At 30.0% G+C, this 11,767-nt stretch overlaps 1 long non-coding RNA gene across 1 annotated transcript; it reads right to left on the bottom strand.

Annotated features, from left to right (window-relative positions):
• Positions 1 to 4,583: 4,583 nt before the first annotated feature.
• Positions 4,584 to 8,125, bottom strand: LOC140062674 (uncharacterized). The gene is made up of 7 exons (XR_011847515.1): positions 8,028 to 8,125; positions 7,092 to 7,123; positions 6,851 to 6,882; positions 6,502 to 6,539; positions 6,173 to 6,210; positions 5,849 to 5,880; positions 4,584 to 5,060 (listed from the first exon to the last, which is right to left on the bottom strand). It is a non-coding gene; the product is annotated as an uncharacterized lncRNA (long non-coding RNA).
• Between the last annotated feature and the right edge of the window lie 3,642 nt (positions 8,126 to 11,767).

Genomic DNA, 11,767 nt, shown 5'->3' with positions numbered 1-11,767 from the left:
TATTTATATTTGTAATAACCTTTGTAAGACAACTTTCGCTTCAATTTGACAGATATTAATTGATCATCAACCTGTGGTCTAGGAAGCATTTTTACAGTTTCAATAGTATTTGAAGGTACACATACAACAGGTCCATGTATTCCATGCTGTCCACCTTTAGGTAAATTCATTAATTTCATAAAAGGAATGTTCAATCCAATCAAATGCTGCTCTAAATTATTTAAACACCTAAGCTCAGGAGGAATATCGTGTAGTTGTAAATTGTTTGAATTGGCTTCTGCAGGGACTTTCCCATTTAACAATTTCCTGTGGCATGTGAAACAAATCCATAAACGACATCTTGGTGATTCCATAAATTGACAAGGTTTATTACATTCATTGTTGCAAATATGCAAATACTTTTCATTTATACAAGCCTGAATTTTGTATTTAGCTTTGATGCACTTCATAACTTGATCTTTGAATAACATTTTAAAGCATACACAACAAACATATTCAGGACCACGAGAAACTGTTTCCCTGAAATTTTCTAAGACAAACTCAAAATTACTGTTTTCTTTTTTCTTTTTTTCCCTATTTTTCATGTTTTTCTTCATAATATTTTTTCGGAACCCTTCATCACCATGATACTTTTCTGCAAATCTTTGCTTACACCTTTCCTTAATACTTTGACGAAATTTTAAATTACCTCGATATTTCTCTGCCAATTTTTGTTTGCAGTTTTGACGAAATTTCAAATTACTCCGATACTTATCTGCCAATTTTTGTTTGCAGTTTTGACGAAATTTCAAATTACTCCGATACTTCTCTGCCAATTTTTGCGTAACGTTTTTTCTGAATTTTGAATTATTACGATACTTCGCTGCTAATTTTTGCTTCAAATTTTGTCTGAATTTTGAATCATTGTGATACTTTTCTGCATTTCTTTGTTTATTATTTTGTCTAGTTTTATGTCTAAATATTATGTCATTTTTGTATCTATTCTTCAATTTTTCTTTCAAATTTTGCGTAAATTTGTTATTACATTTATAATTTAACAGATTGTTGATTTGTTTGGTTGTTCGGTAATCCAAATCAATGTTGTAGTTATGTCTCGCTTTATTTCGTACTTTTACATTATATTCAGGTTCACATCTATACATTTTGTGTTGTCTTTCTCTGTTTTCCTTCCTTTTTTGGAATTTATAATCATCATCAGCATATCTTATTTGTTGTGCCTCTTTTACTTTACGTTTCTTTTCTTTTCTGTATGCAGGATCACTTTGATATTTGTTTCTATTTTCATTTTTTTCTATTGAATTATCTTTTTTTTCTCTTATTCTTTTCATTCTCTGACGATTCTTTTCTCTTTGTTTTCTATTTTCATAAGATATTTTTCTTTTCCTTCTCAATATTTTTACTTCATTTCCAGAACAAGGTCCCTCAACAGTTTTACTCTTTTTGTGTTTTGGTTCTATGTCTTCAAATGTGTGACATGTTTCTTTTCTCATTTGCTTTCGTTTCTGTGTTGTATAATTCTTTTGGGATGTCACATCCATATCAACTTGTCCTGTTGTTTCCTGAAAATTATTTTGACTGACATTGACAGATTCCACTACATTAAAATGCACATTCATGGTGTACAAAATATATATACCATTGTCAGTTGTAACATCATCTATTCTTCCCGGCTTTTTAGCAGAAAACAATTGCCACGTCAAAAGTTGATCATTAAATGAATAAATATCTGTATTAAGCAAGTTTGCCATTGCACTTATTTCAGTATTGGATGCCCACGTTCCATTATCCATTACTCTTTTTTTAAACACATATTCCTTAACTGATCTATATTCGTGACTAAATGTATTAATAAACAAGTCACCAGTCTCCAATAAATGATTAGTAATTGCTCTTCTTAAAAGTAAATGATTATCTTCAGTACCAGAAATAATGTATGAAATTGCACGATAAAAACAATTACCATCACCTGTAATATTCGTAATTTGAAGAGGATGTCCAATCTGACTAGCTCTGTTAATACCACAATTCATATCGGTATGTTCACAATGAATACCTACTTCATTACACATGTTTTTCTTTTGTGCTTCTGAGGTAGGAATAAATTTAAAATTCTTGTCAGGTCTTTCTGCATACTGAACATTAACAATTTCAATATCACTATCACTTTGCCATCCATTACTTGATGAGACATGACCTTCTTTATTATGTGTTTTGCCTTTAACGTTAGAATCAATATTCTTGTCTGGTAATCTTGTACTACATTTATACTGATAAGACGTACTAGGTTCATCAACGTCAACGTTTCCCAAGTTTCTTTGTTCACAATTATCATCGAGCACAGAAGCGGAACATAACATCATAGACTTATTTTCAATATTTACACCAGTCAGTTCAAACTCGGTTTCATGTAAATTACAGTTCATTGACCTTGCTAATCTTATACAATAATCGTACACACCTTGCCAAGATGGACTGTAAAGTAAAATACTCTTTCCATGTTCACTAACACAACCAAATCGATCTCTTGCATGTGGATCAAATATAAGAAATCCATTTACACGTTTGATAATAGAAAATGTGCTTCTGTTGAAATTCATAAAAAATGCATCATGTTGGTGTAATTCTTGTTCAAGAGCTTGGTTTAATGACAAGGCTCCATATTCAGCCATAAATTCGAGATTTCCATCTATTATGCCAAAAACTGATTCTTTGGGAGATATTACAAATGTGTTATCCAAGATATCCAATTCTTTCGGCAGTTCAGAAATCATTAAAAGGTCCTCGTGCATAGTGGAATCTTTCTGAATGTAACGGTACAACTCGTTTCCAAGAGTCAATATTGTATCAAGGTCTTTGGTGTAAAATTCATTTCCATTCCTCTTTGTAGAATAAAGAATAGCTACAAGACTATTTGCAACACACTGTTTACCACTTGCAAAGCCAAATCTATAATTCCCTTGATTAAAATTACCCTGTGCTACAGTTATATTTTCATTACTATTATATACTTGTAATTCATTTATTGATTGTGTTTTCTGCCTTTTTCGTGTATTTTTTTGTTTTGTTACATCATCGATTATCAATTCTTCCGAAAAATCATTTTTTGTTAAAACTTCAATATCCACATCGATTGTATGTTGGTCACATTTAGATTTAGTATGGGACCTAATTTTTTCAGTCACTGCTTTTTTGCATCCGTCATCAATTATCAATACTTCATTTTCCTCAAATTCACAACTTGCACATGTTTGATTTTTATGATCTGTACCATTACTATCAATTATTCTACTTCTGTCATTCATTTTGCTATTATTTTGTGCTTTCGCATCGTCAGTCGCTGTGTTGTCGTTTTCTACAGTACATTCCATTTTAAAATCCATGTCAGTTTTCGTTTCAGAATTGTCATTATTACCCATGTTCTTTATATCTTTCATAGTATCGCAATCATTCTTTAAATTCACATTACCTTGTGCTTTTTTGTTATCAATCTTCTTAGTTTTGACAAAACGACCCTTGTTATTTCGTAAACGTTTCGAACCACCACCTGATTGTTGTTGTATTCCGTTTGTTACTTTGGTATTTTTCAAAACATCACACATAGGCCTACCACTGTCGTCAATTATTGTCTGTGAATTTCCCAATACATTCGTTTTAGCATTTTCTTTGTTGTATTCTCTGTAAGTATTTGTATTCATATTCCATTCCATTTTGTTATTATTTCGTCTTTCATAGAAATCTTTTACACCTTTGCCAATATATTTTACACCTGGTTCTATACTTATACCATTTATAACGCGCTTTCTCCTTTTCTTATTTCCTCTTTTTTTACATCTTTTTTTTCTGTTGTCGGTTCTTTTCTTTGATTTTACCCTTATCCAATCACTACCAAGTAAATCTTCACTTCCTGTTTGACATTTTTTTAATTTGGCATTATTACGTTTTTCCTTATTTTTTTTTAAGTCTGCAGTGTCAGATTCATCAGGTTCTAGAATCGTATATCTATTGAAATGACAGGGAATACCTATTTCACCCAATATGTTATCAACAAAATTACTATACCCACACATTGAACAAATCCAAATTACTCTGGAATCACATAGTTTGTCTTCAAAAACATCTCTTACACATTTCACATGAAAATATTGACTACAACAGTCACATGTTATGCAATTGTCGTCTGCTTTCACTTCAATACTACACAAATCGCATGTATCATCAAACTCTGAAGCGACCTCTGTACCATAAGATAATATGTTTATGATATCATCAATTATTTCTTTAAATTCCGTTGTATCTTTGATAACTTCACAATCGACATTACATGTATCATCATTTTCCAGTTTTATAGTGCTCATGTCTTTGACATTCTTAGATAAGCAACATTGGTCAAGTAGGTCCAAGATTTCATCAATGACTGTTTCAAATTCTGTTGTATCTATAATACCACTATCAACATTACCAGCTGTATTGACATTATTGTACTCTTTATTTGTATTTTCTTTATTATTCTTAAAAAAGCACCATAACATTAAGAACATCATTAAAAACAACATACCAATAATAAAGGTTATTAATAGTGTATCCATTATGTATGGTTAATCAAATCCAGAAATTGTTTTCAAATTCTATACAATTGATGTATTCTACTTCGTAATTACTTTATAGAAATATGTTTTTTTTCCTGCTAAACTTATATTTATCTTTCCAAATTGTGTTTCGAGACAACTAATGTTTATATTCACTACGCCTAACTTTTTTGGTTCTGCAAAAGCCTTGATAAAGTTTCTATAGATAATAGAAAGATAGATAGATTTAGATAGATAGATAGATAATAGACTGCTGTCTATAAAAAGATTTGAGATTTCGTTTTATTCATCCAGTGGAGATTTTACTTAAAATAATTCATCCAGTGGAGATTTTGCTTTAAATTTGCTTTCGTTGTTGCTGATATGGAATACTTATAATCGGTTAATCCTCGTTGGTACTCTCTTTCGGAGAGCAGGATCTCTTTCGGAGATCCGGGTCTCTTCTGAGACCCAGCGGATTAATTCTTCAAAACTCTGCAATAAAAGAGAAAGAAAAATTATTAATAATGTTATATATTTTTTCTACCCCATGACTTATAAGAGAAAATTCTTGCATAGTATTAGTAAGCATGCTCAAGCAGCATAATTGTAATACGCATGATATAATCATTCACTTCACAATCTTTGTGCGATTTAATCGCTTAATTAAACTCATTAGTAGTTAGAGATGATAGATCAAAGAAACATACTATGTTGTGAGTCATAACTTGAAAATAATGTAGTCCAAACTATATGATTCTAGTTGGTATCTTTTACATAACCCAATTTTTTTTATAGGTTAAAATAAACTACAAAAACTAATGTATTTTTTTTAATAAGGCCCTGTCATAGGTATCATGTAAAATTAATAATGATTAATTGGCAGCACACTCATAATACACAAAATACTGTATAACACATTTCATGGTAGCTGTAGTAGATTTTACCGATTTTAAATGATGTAAACTTTATTTTGCATTTTTAACAATTTGTAATGTATTTGTTTTATCACATCTTGATATTAACTGTATCAAGGGGTGTAATTGCTTCTTAATCAATGTCTGAAAAATTAATAAATTTCCTCAAAATGACTTTGGGTATGAGACGGCTGATTAGGGCCTACATGTAGTCTCAATGCTAACTTCATTTAATATTCACAAACAATAAAATCTGAATTATGTAAATGTTTCATAATAGAAAATGCCTACAAAATAACAGGCAACAGTTCACAAAGTAAGGAAAATATGTTTTCTCCGTTTAACAGATAATCTACTAATACTCACAGCTGTAGCTGAAACTGAATATTTTCTTCAATCTAAAAAAAAACAAGGAAAAACATTAATGATGGTAATAAACAACATAAACACTTTTTCCAAATCAACATGCTTCTTAATCAATGTCTAAAAAATTAAGAAATTTCCTCAAAATGACTGGGTATTTGGGTGTTGTCTCAATGTTAATTTCATTTAATATTTTAATCACAAACAATAAAATCTGAATTATGTAAATGTTTCATAATAGAAAAAGCCTACAAAATAACAGGCAACAGTTCACAAAGTAAGGAAAATATGTTTTCTCCGTTTAACAGATAATCTACTAATACTCACAGCTGTAGCTGACACTGTAGGCCTATATATTCTACAATCTAAAAAATACAAGTAAAAACATTAATAATGGCAATAAACAACATAAACACTTTTTCCAAATCAACATGCTTCTTAATCAATGTCTAAAAAATTAAGAAATTTCCTCAAAATGACTGGGTATTTGGGTGTTGTCTCAATGTTAATTTCATTTAATATTTTAATCACAAACAATAAAACCTGAATTATGTAAATGTTTCATAATAGAAAAAGCCTACAAAATAACAGGCAACAGTTCACAAAGTAAGGAAAATATGTTTTTTCCGTTTAACAGATAATCTACTAATACTCACAGCTGTAGCTGAAACTGTAGGCCTATATTTTCTACAATCTAAAAAATACAAGTAAAAACATTAATAATGGCAATAAACAACATAAACACTTTTTCCAAATCAACATGCTTCTTAATCAATGTCTGAAAAATTAAGAAATTTCCTCAAAATGACTTTGGGTATGGGCCGGCTGATTGCGGCCTACATGTTTTCTCAATGGTAATTTCATTTAATTGTTTGATCACAAACAATAAAATCTGAATTATGTAAATGTTTCATAATACAAAATGTCTACAAAATAACAGGCAACAGTTCACAAAGTAAGGAAAATATGTTTTCTCCGTTTAACAGATAATCTACTAATACTCACAGCTGTAGCTGAAACTCTATATTTTCTACAATCTAAAAAAAACAAGGAAAAACATTGATAATGGTAATAAACAACATTAACACTTTTTCCAAATCAACACGCTTCTTAATCAATGTCTGAAAAATTAAGAAATTTCCTCAAAATGACTTTGGGTATGAAACGGCTGATTAGGGCAGGCAACAGTTCACAAAGTAAGGAAAATATGTTTTCTCTGTTTAACAGATAATCTACTAATACTCACAGCTGTAGCTAAAACTGTATATTTTCTACAATCTAAAAAAAACAAGGCAAAACATTGATAATGGCAATAAACAACATTAACATTTTTTCATGAGTATATGTAAAACTATAATTTTTAATAGTTTGGAAAATATTATAATTGTCAAGAAGGTGCATGGTTCTTAAATTTAAAAATAAATGTTGTTTTTCGGTAACAACCCGACAAAATCATTAATATATGTTGGCCCCTATCTAATATTTCTATGTTGATTAATTCAATTTTTTAAAACTATATACTATATATTTTGATTATTGATTTTAAAGCATATTGAAATAAATTTTACTGTAAAAATGTTGGTTTAGCTTACTGTAATAACACTGGTCACAGACTGACATGTCAGTCTGTGACCAACTCGGTAACAACCAGACACTTTTTAATATCATATAAAAATGTAAAAATAAGGTTAAAAAAAAAGTAACCTTATGAGTGTATGTAAAGCTATAATTTTTAATAGTTTGGAAAATATTATAATTGTCAAGAAGGTACATGGTTCTTAAATTAAAAAAATGTTTTTTGGTAACAACCCGACAAACTTATTAATAATTATGTTGGCCCCTCCTTAATATTTCTATGTTGATTAATTCAATTTTTTAAACAAAATCTCAAACAATATATTTAGTTCTTTAATTCTAAAAAGAAATGACATGTATAAATTAGGATTTAGTTGTCTGTTATAGGATTTAAGTAAACCTCATATTGTTTTATTTTTTAAGTTTCTAAATATCATTATTTTAAATGGAAATATGTCTGTATATATCTCTTTTTTTTTTACCACTTAAATATCCTGAAAGTATATAACATTAGCTTTAGTTTGATATCAAACATGTTAAGACTGCTAAAAGTTGAAAATTTTCAAAATCCCAAAAAAAATTGTGGAATTGCCCTACTAATACTCACAGCTGTAGCTGAAACTGTAAATCTTCTGTTAATAAAAAACAATAACAATCTAAAAAATACAAGGAAAAACATCGATAATGGCAATAAACAACATTAACACTTTTTCCAAATCAACAAGCTTCTTAATCAATGTCTGAAAAATAACAGGCAACAGTTCACAAAGTAAGGAAAATATGTTTTCTCCGTTTAACAGATAATCTACTAATACTCACAGCTGTAGCTGAAACTGTATATTTTCTACAATCTAAAAAAAAACAAGAAAAAACATTGATAATGGTAATAAACAACATTAACACTTTTTCCAAATCAACAAGCTTCTTAATCAATGTCTGAAAAATTAAGAAATTTCCTCAAAATGACTTTGGGTATGAGACGGCTGATTAGGGCAGGCAACAGTTCACAAAGTAAGGAAAATATGTTTTCTCCGTTTAACAGATAATCTACTGATACTCACAGCTGTAGCTGAAACTCTATATTTTCTACAATCTAAAAAAAACAAGGAAAAACATTGATAATGGTAATAAACAACATTAACACTTTTTCCAAATCAACACGCTTCTTAATCAATGTCTGAAAAATTAAGAAATTTCCTCAAAATGACTTTGGGTATGAAACGGCTGATTAGGGCAGGCAACAGTTCACAAAGTAAGGAAAATATGTTTTCTCTGTTTAACAGATAATCTACTAATACTCACAGCTGTAGCTAAAACTGTATATTTTCTACAATCTAAAAAAAAACAAAGCAAAACATTGATAATGGCAATAAACAACATTAACATTTTTTCATGAGTATATGTAAAATTATAATTTTTAATAGTTTGGAAAATATTATAATTGTCAAGAAGGTGCATGGTTCTTAAATTTAAAAATAAATGTTGTTTTTCGGTAACAACCCGACAAAATCATTAATAAATGTTGGCCCCTATCTAATATTTCTATGTTGATTAATTCAATTTTTTAAAACTATATACTATATATTTTGATTATTGATTTTAAAGCCTCGGTAACAACCAGACACTTTTTAATATCATATAAAAATGTAAAAATAAGGTTTAAAAAAAAAGTAACCTTATGAGTGTATGTAAAGCTATAATTTTTAATAGTTTGGAAAATATTATAATTGTCAAGAAGGTACATGGTTCTTAAATTAAAAAAATGTTTTTTGGTAACAACCCGACAAACTTATTAATAATTATGTTGGCCCCTCCTTAATATTTCTATGTTGATTAATTCAATTTTTTTAAACAAAATCTCAAACAATATATTTAGTTCTTTAATTCTAAAAAGAAATGACATGTATAAATTAGGATTTAGTTGTCTGTTATGGGATTTAAGTAAACCTCATATTGTTTTATTTTTTAAGTTTCTAAATATCATTATTTTAAATGGAAATATGTCTGTATATATCTCTTTTTTTTTTTACCACTTAAATATCCTGAAAGTATATAACATTAGCTTTAGTTTGATATCAAACATGTTAAGACTGCTAAAAGTTGAAAATTTTCAAAATCCCAAAAAAAATTGTGGAATTGCCCTACTAATACTCACAGCTGTAGCTGAAACTGTAAATCTTCTGTTAATAAAAAACAATTACAATCTAAAAAATACAAGGAAAAACATTGATAATGGCAATAAACAACATTAACACTTTTTCCAAATCAACAAGCTTCTTAATCAATGTCTGAAAAATTAGAAAATGAAAATGACTTTGGTTATGGGCCAGCTAATTGGTGCCTACATGATGTCTCAATGGTAATTTCATTTAATAGTTTGATCACAAACAATAAAATCTGAATTATGTAAATGTTTCATAATAGTAAATGCCTACAAAATAACAGGCAACACTGCACTCCCAATCATGAGACCATAAATCATCTCTACAAATTATTTATTTTATGTTCACTATTTACGATATTCTAGAGATTATGAAGTACTGTAGAAACAATAATGTTATTACTGTACATGTATCTCTTCCAACTCTTTAGGAACTTATACAACTAAAAACTAGGCCTAGCCCCTACCTAGGAGGCCTAGGCTAGTAGGCATAGAAGAGAACTTCGCAAAGCAGACTCAGCTTGCTAACATAACAATGCTAGGCCTAAGTAGAGTAGGCTATATTATACCGGTGTTTAATTTTAAGGCATGGTATTCAAGATAAAGTTTGTTAACAAATTAGGAATTAATATATAGTTATAAGCCAGATGCAAAATGGAACTAGGCTAGCGTCATTATGCCTCTACTACAGTACTGTACAACTAAACCTAGGCTAGGTCTAGGCCTTCCTGAAGAGGTAATCCGGGATACGGATAGGCCTAGCCTAGCTAGGCCCCTAGCCTAGGCTAGGCCATTTCATTTTGATGGCAAACACAAAAACAATTAAATATTACAAATTAACAATCCAAATTAATCAAAATATATCTTACCTATTTCTAACTATTATATTTAACACAATTGTGTTTAAACTTTTTTAATATAGGCTATATGTTCGTTTTAACAATATAAAATTGCAAAGCAATATCGGGAGCAATACTAGGCTATAATATTACAAATCCAACATGGAGGTGTAACCACGTTGTTCTTTACTAATATGGCACGCAATCGTCGCCAAAAGTAACATAAATGCTGTAGGCCCAGACACAATTCACCACACTTTCACCATAAAAGTAGAGAGCGCATTAACATTTTTTCAATGGATGGCATAATCATTTTTCTGCGCGCAATATTCTAACGTATGACGTGCGCGTGGCGTTTGCGCTGCGGATAACCTAACTCGTCCGTAGTGACGAGTTCAAATCTAGTTGGTTATCCGCACTTGGCGGATAACCTCTTGTTATTGTCAGGATCTTTTTTTTTTTTTTCTTCTATCTTATTCTTCTTTCTTTCCCAGAATTTTGTCCACAGCGTATCTCTATCTTCTGGCCCACATAAGATTGTATAACTTTGTCATAAGATTGACCTATAGCTGTAGATGTGCAGCCAAGCTTTTGGACGATTACGGAGTAGCGCAGCGTAAGTTACGCGCGATTTTATGAATTTCAATGATTGATCATAGATTAAAAACCAAAAGTCATTTTGCATTGAAACTTAGTGAAAATTTAAGTCATATCATGCGCAAACTTTCTATGGATTAAAAATGGCATGTTTCATAAAAAGTTACGCGCGCACGAGCGTTTAAAATTTCAAAATGCGTAAAATCAATTTCTAAACAACTTTCTACGCGTTTCAGGTCAGTTTGAGCATTTCAAAAATTCCCACGCGTGCGCAGTTTTTTTACGCGCGCGTGCGCACTTAGCGCAAAAACATCTTTTTTTTGCTTGATTTTTGTTTTCTCAGCTTTTTCTAGTAAATTTACCAATTTTCAATCAATTTCGACTTAAAATCACGTCATACGAGCACGTAGAATTGAACAATTTGCGCGCGTTTTTGATGAAAAAGGTAAAAAATTCGTCAAAATTATGCCTTTTTTAAAACAGTCATAGATTGTAAACTACGTGGTGAACTTTTTTAAAATTACATATTCTTGAAGATAATTAATTGTAGATTTCGAATCATGCATCGATATGGCTAACCGGACCTTATGACGTCATCGTATGGCCACTCGAATATAAAATATAGGATTTTTGTCTCTTTCGCATAGCTCATCACATTTAATAGAGCGCATCTCCACTTATCCGTATTCCATTGCCCTCCATTTTTTTATATTGTCTAGGCCAATCAATTATCTTTAGCATAATCTACCA

Source organism: Antedon mediterranea, chromosome 11 (genome assembly GCF_964355755.1).
Source record: "Antedon mediterranea chromosome 11, ecAntMedi1.1, whole genome shotgun sequence".
Classification (NCBI taxonomy): domain Eukaryota; kingdom Metazoa; phylum Echinodermata; class Crinoidea; order Comatulida; family Antedonidae; genus Antedon; species Antedon mediterranea.
Note: the sequence above shows the minus strand (reverse complement) of the source record. Positions and strands in the feature narration are given on the sequence as shown.